The sequence below is a fragment of the Mastomys coucha genome, unplaced genomic scaffold (genome assembly GCF_008632895.1).
Source record: "Mastomys coucha isolate ucsf_1 unplaced genomic scaffold, UCSF_Mcou_1 pScaffold22, whole genome shotgun sequence".
Classification (NCBI taxonomy): domain Eukaryota; kingdom Metazoa; phylum Chordata; class Mammalia; order Rodentia; family Muridae; genus Mastomys; species Mastomys coucha.
The window spans coordinates 28,350,931-28,365,906 of record NW_022196905.1 but is presented as its reverse complement, the minus strand read 5'-3'; positions in this window follow the sequence as shown (position 1 = coordinate 28,365,906).

Genomic DNA, 14,976 nt, shown 5'->3' with positions numbered 1-14,976 from the left:
GGAGAGAGAGAGAGAGAGAGAGAGAGAGAAAGAGAGAGAGAGAGGTGAGAACAGTATGGGAATAAACCCTTGATATTATAAAGAGAACAAACAGGTATCTAGGAAGAGTAAATATCCTGGGGAGCTGAGAAGGCTAGGATTCTGTCTTAGCTTTGAAACATAAAACAAGTACTTGTATACTGAGGAAGCCTAGAACCAGCATGGACTTTGATATGCAATTACAGGTAGTCATTTGTCCCTTCTGCAAGGGATAAGGGAAATTACTCTTTTTGGAAGTGGAAACTCTGATTTCTTTGGTAAGTCAGTTATGTCAAAGAACATTTCGGTGAAGCACACACAGGTGCATTTTAGAAAAAAGGATGTTTTTCTAAAGCAAGCATATGAAAGGATTCTTGATGAAGGATTCTTCAATACACGGACGTGTATTGGTTCGCCTTACATTGCATTGCTAAGCTCTATTTGTTGTGACTCTATAGAGAGAAATGCACCAAAAAACTTCTGGTGGTTTTTTGCTGCTTCCTCAGACTCAGGCCAATTGACAGAGGAATGTCAGCTGATACAGACTCACATGGCATTTTGCAAAGGCAGACCCATGGAAGGGCACATGATGTTTGGAAGGAGTACTAATAGGACTCAATGGACAGTGACAGGAGGCTTGCATAGCTAGCTTTGCAATGCTTTATTAGTCTCTCGTCTTTGGTCTCACTGATCTTCACTTTGTTGAGAGAGGCACAGCAAAGAACTTCTCCTGGTGTTCCTGCTGGTCCTGGTTGCTCCTGCTGACTTATGCCGATTTGACTGAGGCCTGGCTGTTTCTGCTAAGTCCTATCACCACTGCTGATTCATATTTGCTACCCCAACAGTATTGGAGTGCTGGTATATGTGTGAAGTGTTTTCATGTTGATTGAGTTGCTGCTGGTGATTCCTGTGAACTGAACTGCTGATTTCCTGACAATGCAGATTGTATCTGCTCCAAAGAACGTTTTATAAACAGGTCCACTTCCCCCGTATCCTAATAACCTTTCTTTTCCACTACTTATGGTGGGTGGTGGGCCAAGGTTTAGACAGGAGGTTAAAGTGGTTAAGAACTGTTATAAAAAGTAGGATTTGAAAAATCTAAGACTACACTTTTTTGGCCAATGTGAACCAATTTCATAAGTTCTTGAGTAATGTTGTCTCTTATCTAACTCCAGTAACCCTGCAACCACTTGAGCTCATTTCTGGATATTCTGGACAGCCTACAAGACCTAACACCTGGTAGATGCAGCAACCAGCCAACCTGCCTTTAAAAAACAGCAGCTGAGCCACCTGGAAAAGACACATCCCGACCTGTCAGATGACTAATGGCTTGCCGTATGCTCCAGATTTCCAGCTTTTATGAGCTGTCACCCATGCTGGAATGGGCTTGGGCAATACAGATGCTTTTGAGTCGTTTTTGTTCCCATAAGTAACCCCTCACCCATATTCCTCTAAGTAGTCCCAATAACACTAATTAGTTCACCAAGCTGGACTTTGGTGGTGCCCACACTTTGGTCTGCCATTGGTTTCTTATCTGGGGTGAGTAGATTTGTTTAAAGTATCTTTATTCTTTCCAGTGAACAGTGTCACACAATGCATCTGATGCTGACCCCAGGCTCACATTAACACACTCCCACACAAATCTGACAAAAGAGTCTGGCATAGAGTAAACTGCATATGTTAACTGCCCCTCACCTTCACCCTGGAAACCCTCTCCAGACCTCACTGTAGAAAGTGTGCATTCCTACTTTTTGGAAATGAAACCTTACCATGATACCTTTTCATCCTATGAGTTGATATAAGAACTTTGCTTTTTTTTCTATTGGGGTGAAGTATTAGAAATAGATCCGATATGGTGGTTTGAATAGAAATGCCCCCATAGGCTCATATATTAGAATGTTTGGTTATTAGGGAGTGGCACGACTTGACAGGGATTAGGTGAAGTGGTCCTGTTAGAGTAGGTATGACTTTGTTGGAGGAAGTGTGTCACTGGGGGTTTCAAGTGTTCAAGCCAGTGCCTCCCTCTTCCTGATGTCTATAGAACCAGATATAGAACTCTCAGTTACTATGTCAGCCTGCATGCCACCATGCTCCCCTCCATGTATCAGCCTTAGGAACACAGTAAAACTCATCTTTCTGTCAGATAGCTTTGTCTTGATTAAGTGGACTCAACCTCTGAAACTGTAAGCAAGACCCAATCAAATGCTTCCTTTTATAAGAGTTGCTGTGGTCATGGTGTCTCTTCACAGCAACAGAACACTGACTAAGCATCTGGGATCTAAAGATTAAATGTAGATGTTAGGTCTGGTTCTACCTCCCAGCCCCATGCTCCCAGAAAAAAAGACTTACACTCAAAATGTATTCACAAATACCTTAACCATACAGCTAGGCTCTTCTCTGACTAGACACAACTTAAAAGATCCCATTTATTTTAGCCTACACTCTGCTGTGTGGCTGGTTACCCGTGCTCAGGTACCATGTGTCCTTCTTATCACATCTTCCCCCACCTCCTCTGCCTGGCCCTCTCCCTTTCTGCCTCATGAATGTCCCCCTTCTATTCCCTTCCTAAGCCATAGGCCATAGGTTTTTTTTAGTTGTCAGGAGATGCATCCATACAATATATAGATATTTTTTCTATACCCTAAAGTATTTCAGCAAAATCTTTTACAACACTATATAGCTGTGCATAATCAAGCAAGTGAGCAGGCTTGCAGGTTTTTTTTTTTCTTTTCTCACTCCCAATGCAGAGCAGTACCGATCCCCACTGAGTGGCCAGAGTTTAATCTCACTTTTTTTTTTTAAATAAAGGCATCATTTTAAGCATATTTTTATTTTACGCATATGTGTGTTTTTCCTGCTTGTATGTCTGTGCACCATATGTACCTAGTGCCCAGAATGTCAATTCTCCTAGAAGTGGAGTTACAGATGTTTATGAGTCACTCTGTTGGATAATGGGATTCTGACTCAGGTCCTCTGGAAGTCCCAGCTCTCCAGCCCCTGGCTTTACATTCCTAAGTGACTGACTGAGGTTGAGTGGTATAGTTAATAAATGTGATGTAGCCCTGAGCAATATGCAACCATGAACACATGCTGTGACCTTAGACAAATGCTTACTGCTGAGGACTCTATGTCAGAAGGAAGCCTCATAGACTCGAAAGATGGGCCTTTTTATGTCTTTGAACCTTTTATTGGTTTGTTTGAGATGGAGTCTTTCTACATAGCCCTGGGTGGACTTGAATGTACAGAGCTCCTCTGACTGTACTGTGCTGGGATTCAAGCTGTGCACCATTGGCCAGAATTCACTATTAATGGCTTTCAGTATTACAAATAAAGCTGTGCTAGTCTTTCTATGACATGGGGTCTAGGGTTTTCTAGGTAAATAACTTGGAAGCAGATGCCTGAGTGGTGAGTAATGTCTCATACTAGCCTTTTTCAATGAGGCTAAGGCCTATACACATCACTAGCAGTGTCTGCCAGCTGTGGTCCCTATGCAGTCTACTTGGCTTACAATACGATCAGATTCTTTAATCCAAGCCATTCTAGGAAGCATAGTGGCACTGCAGCATCTTAAATATTGGTGCTACTCATGAATAGCACAGTGAATACTATATATTCTAATTTTTAATTCATGTGGGCTGAGGTGGCACACAAATTAATCCTAGTACTCATGAGGCAGAAACAGGTGGATCTCCAAGTTTGAAGCCAGCCTGGTGTACATAGCTAGTTCCAGTACAGCCAGAGCTATACAGAGAAACCCTGTCTTAAAACAAAAACAAAACAAAGAAATTTTATTCATGTATGTGGAGAGAGAAGAGCATGCACTTTTCATTGCCTCCAAATGGTAGTTCAGAGATTAACAGTGGAAATCTGCCCATTGCTGGGCACCAGTTGCCCCAATCTACAGGACTTAAACAACAGGATTCTTGAGATAAGGGAACAACGACAAATTTGGGATTAGGAGATGCAAAGGAAGTAGATGAGACAAAATATTCTGATCAAGTCTCAATTTACTTTAGGGAAACAAAGGGTTTATAAAGCTACAGAACACAAAGGTATTTGCCCAGGTGCATGGGCCAAACCGGTAGTATTGCTTAGTTACACATTAACGTAAATGGAATGTCCCCATATCGTAAAATGTCTGGAAAGGAATGTCTTCATTGTAAAAAGTCCAGAAAAGAATGTCCTCATTGTAAGGTATCCGGAAATCCTCCTATCATAAAATGTCCCTAGTCAGGTGTGGGAACAGAAGTAAGATAGTAGAAGAAACAAAAAAGTGTTAGTTACTAGATGTTGGCCCAGGGACAAGATGGAGACTGAGATACCAGGGGCTTTGGGGCCCTAACAGGTCCCCCTTTTCTGCATACAGAAACAAGGCATACTTAGGGTGCCAATGTCTAAATCAGTTTGGCCCTAGAGACTCCAAGAGGACTGTGCCTGTCTTAGGTCAGAGAGGTTGCAAGGACAGTCTCTCCCAGAATGGTCTGATCCGTCATGGGGGGAACCCCATCAACTTAGTGGGGTTCCCTGTATTAGGTTGCCATTCATATTCAGGGCAGCTTCCTCATCTCAGTTGCCCATCACTGGCTAGGCAGTCCATTGCACTGGAAAGGTGAAGGGTCAAGCATGAGCTGGGTTATTTTAAGGGCCATTTGTAAGAATGTCATCAAAACCATCTCCCAGATCTGACATTGTCAGCCAGTGGTAATGAATCTGCAAGGGTTGGGCCTTAATTGTATCTATTTGCCCTTAATAAAGGCCATAAAGAAAAGGTCCTAGTGATAGTAGAATTAGTAAGCCAATCACTGGGGCTAAGGAAGGGGAGAAGATAGGGCAGAATTCCATTCCAAGTGTTCCACATGGAGTTGTCGAAAAGTTCCTGACATCTCTTCTCTAATTCTTGTTGGTGTTTTCAAATTCACACACAATCCCGGACTTGTTTACAAAAAGCAGCACTTTCCCTGTCACCATTGTCAGGGCACTCAGCAAGCTCACAGGTCAGCATGTCACACCAATAATTCTGGCAGCTAGTAAGCTCCTGCAGCATTCTGTGGGAAAAAATACAAACATTCCCTCTTCGCCAAATTAAATACCTGATCAGGATCATGCCATGCCAATTCCATCTCACCCAGACACGAGTATGCCTAGTTGTAGGATGCTATAGACACTCAGCAAAGAGTTCCTTGGCATTCAAATTTAAAAATTTTAAAACTAAAAAGCAATTCCTTGTCTCTGAGAATTATAAGGAATTCCAGTAATACGGGTAACATGAAATTGTTGACAAAACATCTCCAATGGTTGACTGTAATAGCCAGTTCCATTATTTGTTTTAATCTGATTAGGAACACCAAGCATATACTGAAAATACAAACGTTTTTCTCAATATAAATTTTAAATAACTCCAAACGTATTAAGTGTATATTTCAAAATAACACATCACTACTAATATTTTCTTAAATGAACATAAATATATAAAGTGTTTTTGTTTGTTTGTTTTGTATTTAGTAGAGCTTAAGATCTTGGCTCTTACTGTGGTAACTTGATACAAGAGTTACAAACATGAAGCAAAACATTCAGTCTCACACTTTGTTGTTCTCTTACAAGCCCTCTACCAATTTAATTGTCTACACTACTTTGGGTATATAAATACTTTTAAAATATGTAAGCTTTTCTGAAAACCATAGTATACTGTAAAAACATGAAATAAACAATACTGCTAATAGAGAGGCTGAGATAGGAGAAGGACAATCTCAAGACCATTATGTGGTACACAGCAAGACATTGTCACAAACAAACAAGCAGAAGGTGTATATAGATTATATAATATTGGACCTATTTCTCCAATTACCAAATTAGAGAATCCATCGGATGACAATCAACAAATTTCTAATTCCTTATATTTTTGGATTTCAATCGATTAGGATATGTTGGTAATATTAATTTTCATATTAAAATATTAAGAAAAAGTAATTGTTACTTCCTGTTGTAAGAGGTGGAATTAGGCTTGTGTAGATTTGTTGAAAGATTACTTTCTTGCTTCTTCTAGGGTATAGCTTTGCTCCTTATGTTGCTGTTTTCCATCTATTATCTTTTGTAGGGCTGGATTTGTGGAAAGATATTGTGTAAATTTTGTTTTGTCATGGAATATCTTGTTTTCTCCATCTATGGTAATTGAGAGTTTTGCTGGGTATAATAGCCTGGGCTGGCATTTTTGTTCTCGTAGGGTCTGTATGACATCTGCCCAGGATCTTCTAGCTTTCATAGTATCTGGTGTAGTTCTGATAGGCCTGCCTTTATATGTTACTTGACCTTTTTCCCTCACAGCTTTTAAAATTCGTTCTTTGTTTAGTGCATTTGGTGTTTTTATTATTATGTGATGGGAGGAATTTCTTTTCTGGTCCAGTCTATTTGGAGTTCTGTAGGCTTCTTGGATGATCATGGGCATCTCTTTCTTTATGTTTGGGAAGTTTTCTTCTATAATTTTGTTGAAGATACTTACTGGCCCATTACCTTGGGAGTCTTCACTCTCTTCTATATCTATTATCCTTAGGTTTGGTCTTCTCAATGCATCCTGGATTTCCTGGATGTTCTGGATTAGGAGCTTTTTGCATTTTCTTTACCGTGTGTCATTTTCTATGGTATCTTCGGCCCCTGAGATTCTCTCTTCTATTCTCTTGTATTCTGTTGGTGATGCTTGCATCTATGACTCCTGATTTCTTTTCAAGGTTTTTTATCTGCAGGGTTGTCTCTCTCTCTCTGATTTCTTTATTGTTTCTATTTCCATTTTTAGATTCTGGATGGTTTTGCTCATTTCCTTCACTTGTTTGATTGTGTTTTCCTGCAGTTCTTTAAGGGATTTTTGTGTTTCCTCTTTAAGGGCTTCTAGCTGTTTATCTGTGTTCTCCTGTATTTCTTAGAGGGTGCTATTTATTTCTTTCTTAAAGTCTTGTATCAACACCATGAGAAGTGATTTTATATCTGAATCTTGCTTTTCCAGTGTAATGGTGTGTCCAGGACTTGCTATGGTGGGAGAATTGGGTTCTGATGATGCCAAGGAACCTTGGTTTGTGTTACTTATATTCTTACACTTGCCCCACATCATCTGGTTATTTCTAGTGCTACCTGCCCTTGCTACATATGACTGGAGGCTGTCCTTCCTGTGATCTTGGTTGTGTCAGAACTCCTCAGAGTCAAGCTGTCTCTGTGATCCTGTGATTCTGGGCTTGTTAGAGCACCTGGGAGTGGAGCTTCCTCTGGGTGTTGTGGGACTGGCTGAAGAGCTTGTGCCCAAGGTCTGCTCAGGGCACCAGCCCAGACAGACTGGAAGACCCTACAATTCTTTATTAATACCACAACAGCTTCATAACAGGATTTTAAAACTTTACTTGGTGATGAAGAAAGGTGAATCCACATTAATGTTCTCTTTTGCCAAAGAATTGTTGTGGGCACACTGAGTAACAATAACTAACATTTGCAGGGAGCTTCCTCTATTTTCTGCACAACTCTTTGTCTTTCCCCAGGTAATTCACATCCCCTTTGACAATGAAAGACCCTGTGGGGAGTTACCGCTCAAGTCCTGGGAGACATGCACCCAAAGAACACGACAGGCCATCTTGATGTAAAAAACATGAGGCATTTTTATTTCGGAGCTCCGGTTCGACCCCCAATCTCACACAGGAGACCAGGAATCGACCATGAGGCCCAGGGGTTAGGGGTTTTTATAGGAAAAAGGTCTGGGGGAACAAAGGAATTGGTGTGGCTATACATGATTGGCTATTTTAAATGTAGTTAGAGTTGAAAATTCCTAAAAGGGGAGTGCTAAGAGGAACAGGTGGCCCATTAGTCAATGTCCACCCTGGCAAGTCCTTGCAGGCCTGGGCCTTGGATATGTCCTTGCATTTTTACCCTATCCCTATGGTTTATGTCTTCCTGACCTGTCAGTCCCTGGCCACTTGCCTCTGCTTTGATTTAACTCTTTCAATCCCAGGCTTACGTGGGCAAGTTCGTGCTGAATTTTTTTTTATTTTCCTTTTCAACAACATCCAACAAAGGGTTAAGTCCTGTGGTGAGCTTAAGGTGAGGTCTTAGCCAATTAACATTTCCTGAAAGCTTTTGAAAATAATTTGAAGTAATCTAATCATCTTTTCTTTATTGAATTTTCTGTACCACAACCCTTTCTAGGATATAACTGAGGCCTCAAATATTGAAAAGGATATTGTCTTTGAAACTTTTCTGGAGCAACATCTACTCCAAAATTTTTAAAGCTCATTGTTGTGTAAGAGCAAAGGTAGTAAAATTCCCCTTCAGAGAAATTAGCTAATAATAAAATACTCTCCACATAACAAACAACATGCACTGAAAAATTCAAAGTCCTAGCTTCTTGTATTGAAGCAGAGACAAAAAATATTTTGCATAATGTAAGGCTATTAACCAATCCTAAAGGCAAAACTTTCCAATGATTACAAGCTCACTAGAAGCAAACCCTTTACAATTACCAGGATGCAGAATAAAAAACAATCTTCTAAATACACAATAACTCTATATGGAGTAGGCAGGCCAGATTGTAATGCCTCCACGAGGTCCACACCCTCATTGACCCTTTATAAATCTTAAGTTTAAACTTATTTTGAACAACACCTGGATAGTTCTGTGATAATGCTATTTTGTCTTAAAAACAATTTCTCAGAGGCAAGGAGAGGTGAGGCCATAAAAACTTCCCTAGGCAGGGTTTGCAAAACAAAAGAAATGCCTCACAAGCCTTGCTGAGGCTGCTCTGAGTTTTGCGTTAACTCAAATGTAAATATTTTTTAATCTGAGTATACTGTGTGAGTCTAGGCCCAAAGATTACACCTCCTGAACTGAGGACAGATTCCAGAGGAGCAATTCTACTGTCTGTCTATGCCTCTAATTTTTGGACAGTCTTTCTTAAAATAATTTATACTTAAAAAATTCTTTATTACCTTGGTGCTGTGAAAGCATTGCTTGTATGTACTGTAGTCCCCTGCAAGGCAGCAAACATAGCTAAACCCTGATTGTATGAGGGTCTAATTTTTGCACAAAGATGAATATATTCAGATAAGTCTGTTTTTGTTTGTGTGACTGGATGGCTGCAGAGAGTTGCATTAGTGATCTCATAAGACAATTGTATAACAAAAGGGACCCCTGCTTGAGGGTCTCTGAAAATCCCACTAGCTGTTTTTAGTAGTACAAACTCTTTGAAACAGTTCATCAGGAACCTGTTTGATACCAAATAAATTCTCACTGAAATCTCCTTTCCAGCCTTGGGGGGGGGGGGGTAAAATTTTGCTTCTCCAACTGTATCTAATAAGTGTAAAAGGGTCAGCAGGTCCATACTGGCTACAGCTGTTGTTAACCTTTTTTTTCTTTTTCTCTTTCTTTCTTTCTTTCTTTCTTTTTTTTTTTTTTTTTTCGAGACAGGGTTTCTCTGTGTAGCCCTGGCTGTCCTGGAACTCACTCTGTAGACCAGGATGGCCTCGAACTCAGAAATCTGCCTGCCTCTGCCTCCCAATTACTGGGATTAAAGGTGTGTGCCACTACTGCCCGACCCTGTTGTTAACTTTTATTACTCTTGCAATCATCCTAATTATAAAATATGGGTGAGTTAAGAATCCTGAGCTTTCAATCAAATTGCAAACTGCAGCCAATGGAACACTGGCAATTTTAACCATATTTTTTAATTTTCTCTTGTAATATTAAGGCATAACCATATCTATTGGAAAGCAAAACCCAATTTTAAACAATCCATTCTCTTCAAATAAATACCGAAAGCATTACATTCACATTACAAAGTTTTTAAGTGTCTCCCTACTTTTGAACTGCAGTTATCAAACCTGGGTCATTCTGAGATGGCGGCGCAAAGCACGCCAGAATTTTGGAAAGCAAAACTCAACCTCCAAAAATCCAGTCTCTCCAAAAACACCAAGTGAATCACCCAGATGCTACAAAGTTTGGCTGCCAATTCCTGCGCATGATGGTTCATTGTAAAGAACATGTAGCCTCAGAGGGCATTTTTTAAAGGGAGAGAGTCCTTCCATCATCTTGTAATATTCATGGCTATCCTTTTGCCCATAAGTCTGTCTTAATCTATATCGACTATAGTCTTCATGAGAATACTAGGTATTTTCTTTTGTGATGCTCTCTCTATGATAGGTGCTGATGTGCTGTTACTGGGATGTCAATTTTAATTTCCCTGTATTTAGTCTTATTCTTAACTATGTGATAAGTATCCTGCCAAGCACTTTCCACTGAGCCAGAGGTCTCCTCGTCCTCCAATTTTATCTTTCTCATACCCTTGATGAGTTTTTTTAGTCTGCTCATGGTGTTAACAGATAGGCTACATGATACAGTTTCTTTATCAATTTCTTTTTAAAGTACCAGTTGATATTACTTTTTGGTGGGCTTTCAATAATACATTAAATAATTTATTAGCATGTATCACTAATCTTTTTGCCAGCCACTTTCTCATTAGGCTTGGAGACCTTTCCCTCATCCTTGGCTCTTTGGCCTTTTATAGTGTAAGTTTCAGCCACCCTGGCTCCTTTACTGTGATCCTCCCACTCTTCCTCATTCCCTTTTGGGTCAGAGTTGACTTTGAGACGAAAGCCAGTGCCTGCTGAATAAGTTTAGAGCTTCCCCTCTTGACCTTTCAGTGTACTCTGTGCTTCTGCCCATTCTTTCTCATCTCCTTTCGGATCAGAGGTGACTTCAAGGCTTCAGTTTTGACTTCGAGGCCAGAGGTTCTTAGACTAGGAGCATATGCAAATATCTATTGCCTGGTAAATAGCCCATAATTTAAGGTACAGCTGCTATATGATGTTAAGCAGCTACTAGAGCTGCTCTGAATTCTACCACAACTTAAACCACTGCTAGATAATGCTAAGCATCTGCTAAACTCCAGCTAGAGTCCTTCTGCTGTCTAGGCCAACTGTTGCGATTTGGGCCGTAAAGCATGGCAGAAACAAATTCCTCAAAACCTGGTGGAAAGTTTCTACTACTTTTATTTATTCATAAATGACAAAAAGCAAATAAATGGTAAAATGGGCCCACATTCATTCGTTCGCACAAACACTCTCCCACTAACCTTTCCAGTCTGGCAGTCCCTAGCTCCCTGGTGGAGACACACAGGTAAGGTGCAACTAGATGTTCCCTGCTCCAGATTCCCTAGAGCGAAGCTGCAGCATGCAGGCTCCTGCGTGTGGTTCACTCGGATTATTTCTCCACATGAAGTATCTCCGCCAGACTCTTGGGGGATGAGCAATTTTGCCATGTCAGACTGGAGTTTTTAAGCTAAATTCAGCCAATTACAACTAGGGCATTCCACACATTATTTCATCAATTGCACACACACACACACACACACACACACACACACACACACTTTCTATGGGCTGGTTATTTTTTTAAAGATTTATTTTATTATTTATTTTATGTGTATGAGTACACTGTAGCTGTACAAATGGTCATGAGCCATTATGTGTGTGGCTGTTGGGAATTGAACTCAGGACCTCTGCCAGCCGGCTTGCTCCACCCTGTTCACTCTGGTATTCACTGTAGCTGTCTTCAGATGCACCAGAAGAGGGCGTCAGATCTCACCACGGGTGGTTGTGAGCCACCATGTGTTTGCTGGGATCAGAACTCGGGACCTTCGGAAGAGCAGTCAGTGCTCTTACCTGCTGAGCCATCTTGCCAGCCCACTGACCCTTCTTAAAAGCAGCTTTTCAGCAAGGCCTCTCCTGCTGTGTTTGACTCCTGGCTAAGGGTGTGGGGAAACTTAAATCAGCCTCTGCTCGGCACACTGAAGCTGAATCAAGAAATGGATAGCCAGCTATTCTTTTCAACATGAAATATAGAACAATAGTTATTTAGCCAATGAAACAAAAACAGACACAAATTGATAGATTGGTGCACCAAGGACAGACAACACAGAGAGGGTAGAGAACTTGATGTAACCAGAACTAAGGATGTCTCCTTTAGGGGCCAGAAAGGAAGCAGGACGTCTCCCAATTTCCTTCTGTCCCTAGGAGAGCTCCGAAATCCATTTTCATTCTCTCTTAATTTCTCCCTCTCATATCATTCATATATTTAGTGTCTCCCTTTTATTTTCTTTTTATTTTTTATCTTTTATTTTAAGCCCTGTTCCTCTTGCCTGATGCAGTTCTTGACTGTGGACAAATATGCAATTCAAAAAATGCAAGTAAGTCATGTATTTTATCCCTTTATCCCTCACACCTTTAAAGCCTTTTTCAAACCTTCCACAAAGAATTCATAGCTACTCAATGCCTGTCCCATGATCACTGCAAACTTGCCAGGATCCCTAGTCGAGGTGGCAGGTTCCAGTGCAAGACATCTTCCACACAAAATTCATCGGCCAACCAAAAACACTGTGGTGATCTTCACTGGTCCTCTCATACTCGAGCTCCATTGCTGGGCGCCAGCTGCCCCAACCTACAGGACTTAAACAACAGGGTTCTCGAGAGAAGGGAACAATAGTGACAAATTTGGGATCAGGAGATGCAAAGGAAGTAGGCAAGACAAAAAATTCTGATCAAGTCTCAATTTGCTCTAGGGAAACAAAGGGTTTATAAAGCTACAGAACACAAAGGTATTTGCCCAGGTGCACGGGCCAAACTGGTATTATTGCTTAGTTACACATTAATGTAAATGGAATGTCCCCATATCGTAAAATGTCTGGAAAGGAATGTCCTTATTGTAAAAAGTCCAGAAAGGTATGTTCTCATTGTAAGGTATCCAAAAATCCTCCTACCATAAAATGTCCCTAGTCAGTTGTGGAAATGGAAGCAAGATAGTAGAAGAAACTGAAGAGTATTAGTTAATAGATGATGGCCCAGGGAGAAGATGGAGACTGAGATGCCAGGGGCTTTTGGGCCCCAACAGAAAGCAGCTCTTCCCTTTCTAGCATGTAGATTCTTGGGACTGAACTTAGGATATCAGGCTTAGCGCTGATTGTTGAGGTTTGTTTTTGTTTTTGTTTTTGTTTTGGTTTGGTTTGGTTTGGTTTTGGTTTTTTGAGACAGGGTTTCTCTGTGTAGCCCTGGATGTCCTGGAACTCACTCTGTAGACCAGGCTGGCCTCGAACTCAGAAATCCACCTGCCTCTGCCTCCCATTGACCAGCAGGATTCGTTTTGTGTACTGTGTATTCAGAAGCTGAGTTCTGTGCCCCTGACCAGACGATAGCCTGATGTTGGATCACTGTATTAACTAATGTATTGTAAAGACTGCTCCCCAATAATCCCTGATTGGTTAATAAAAGGCTGTACCCTATGGCTGGTGTCATAGTGTTTCCATTGCTGTGAAGAGACACCATAACAAAAGCAACTCTTATAAAGGACAACATTTAATTGGGGCTGGCTTACAATTCCATTATCAAGGCAGGAGCATGGCAATGTCCAGGCAAAAGTGGGGCTGGAGGAGCCAAAAGTTCTACATCTTGTTCCAAAGGCAAACAAGAGAAGACTTGTGGTAATTTCTTACTCCAATGAGCCCATATCAAAAACACACAATGAAGTAATTATATTTATAAGTTGTGTGTCTAGATTGAGCAGATCTATTACTGTACTAATCTATTCCCCAGCTATGAGACCCCTTGCTATTTGTGGCTTCTCCAGGCCATGTGGTTTTGTTCCATCATCCTTCTACCTCTTCCTCCTCTGTCCTTCCTCTCTTGTTCCCTACTCTTCCCCCATTCTAAAACCTCCAGCCCCACCTTTCCCTTCCACTGCCCAATCACAGCCTCTAGCCTTTATTTGATCAGTTAAAATGGGGAAAAGGTTCACATGAAATCAGCTGAGTTTGTGATCCCCTCCTTGTTGAAGCAACCCCTCTTGAGGAAGCAGAATTAACATAAGACTACAAACAACACCAGGGGAACCCACAACAAAGACTGGCTTCCAGGCAGCTAGGAGGAGGGTCTCAAAGCCCACCCCCACAATGACACACTTCCTCCAACAATGCCCCACCTCTTAAAAGTTCTACTCTGTGGGCCAAGCATATTCAAACCACCCCAACTGGGCAGACAGGCTAGGAAGGTGGAATTAAGAATCAAGTAAGGGGTCTCAGGAGGACCACGAAGGAGAGGTGAGAGAAGAGAAGGGAGAGAGGGAAGGAGGCAGGGAAGGAGGGAAGGAGAGAGAAAAAGAGAGAGAGAGAGAGAGAGAGAGAGAGAGAGAGAGAGAGAGAGAGAGAGAGAGAGAGAGAGAGAGAATTAGATGGGATGGATCAGCAATACTTTGCCAAGAGAGGATCACGCTAAAGACAGGCTGATGGTGCAGAAGCATCCAGGAAGATATCATATTGGCAACTGACAGGTATTTATATGGGTTTTAACAAGTGAAGGGATAGCATAGCTCAGAACCTTCCCATCATGGTGACTACAGCTTATTAATAAATTGTAGTGTCTCTATGTTATTTACTCAGGGACTATACAGGCAAACGTGGGGTAGAAACTGTAACCCTCCTGGTTTGAGACCTGCCTCTGATAGCCACACCTCTCTGCCCATCTCCTGCTATTCACCATGCCTCCAACCGGGTTCTAGTTATATTCGAAAGCTCCACCCCCACAGAGTAACAAGGAAGTCGCTGATTGGACTATCACACTGACGTATTTTGGGGGGAGTGGTTTATGCCCCAGGTATTTTGCCTATTGAGGGAACAAAGGGGATTCATTAAATTCAAGATGGCTGAACGGTAAACTCTGTCTAATTTTTACCCTTCCATGCGTGGGTAGGTATTTCTTTGGCCACTCTCTCATATCTCCTTCTATCTTTTCCTTTCTATTTCTAACTCCTATTTCCAGAAGAGCCCTTTCTTTAATTTACGTTGGCGCAGGCGGCCAACAAGAAACCTCCAATAGATATTTAGGAGTAAAAGGGGTCATTTCTTACAATGGTTCTGAATATTCTTTTTGTTGTTGTTTTGTTTTT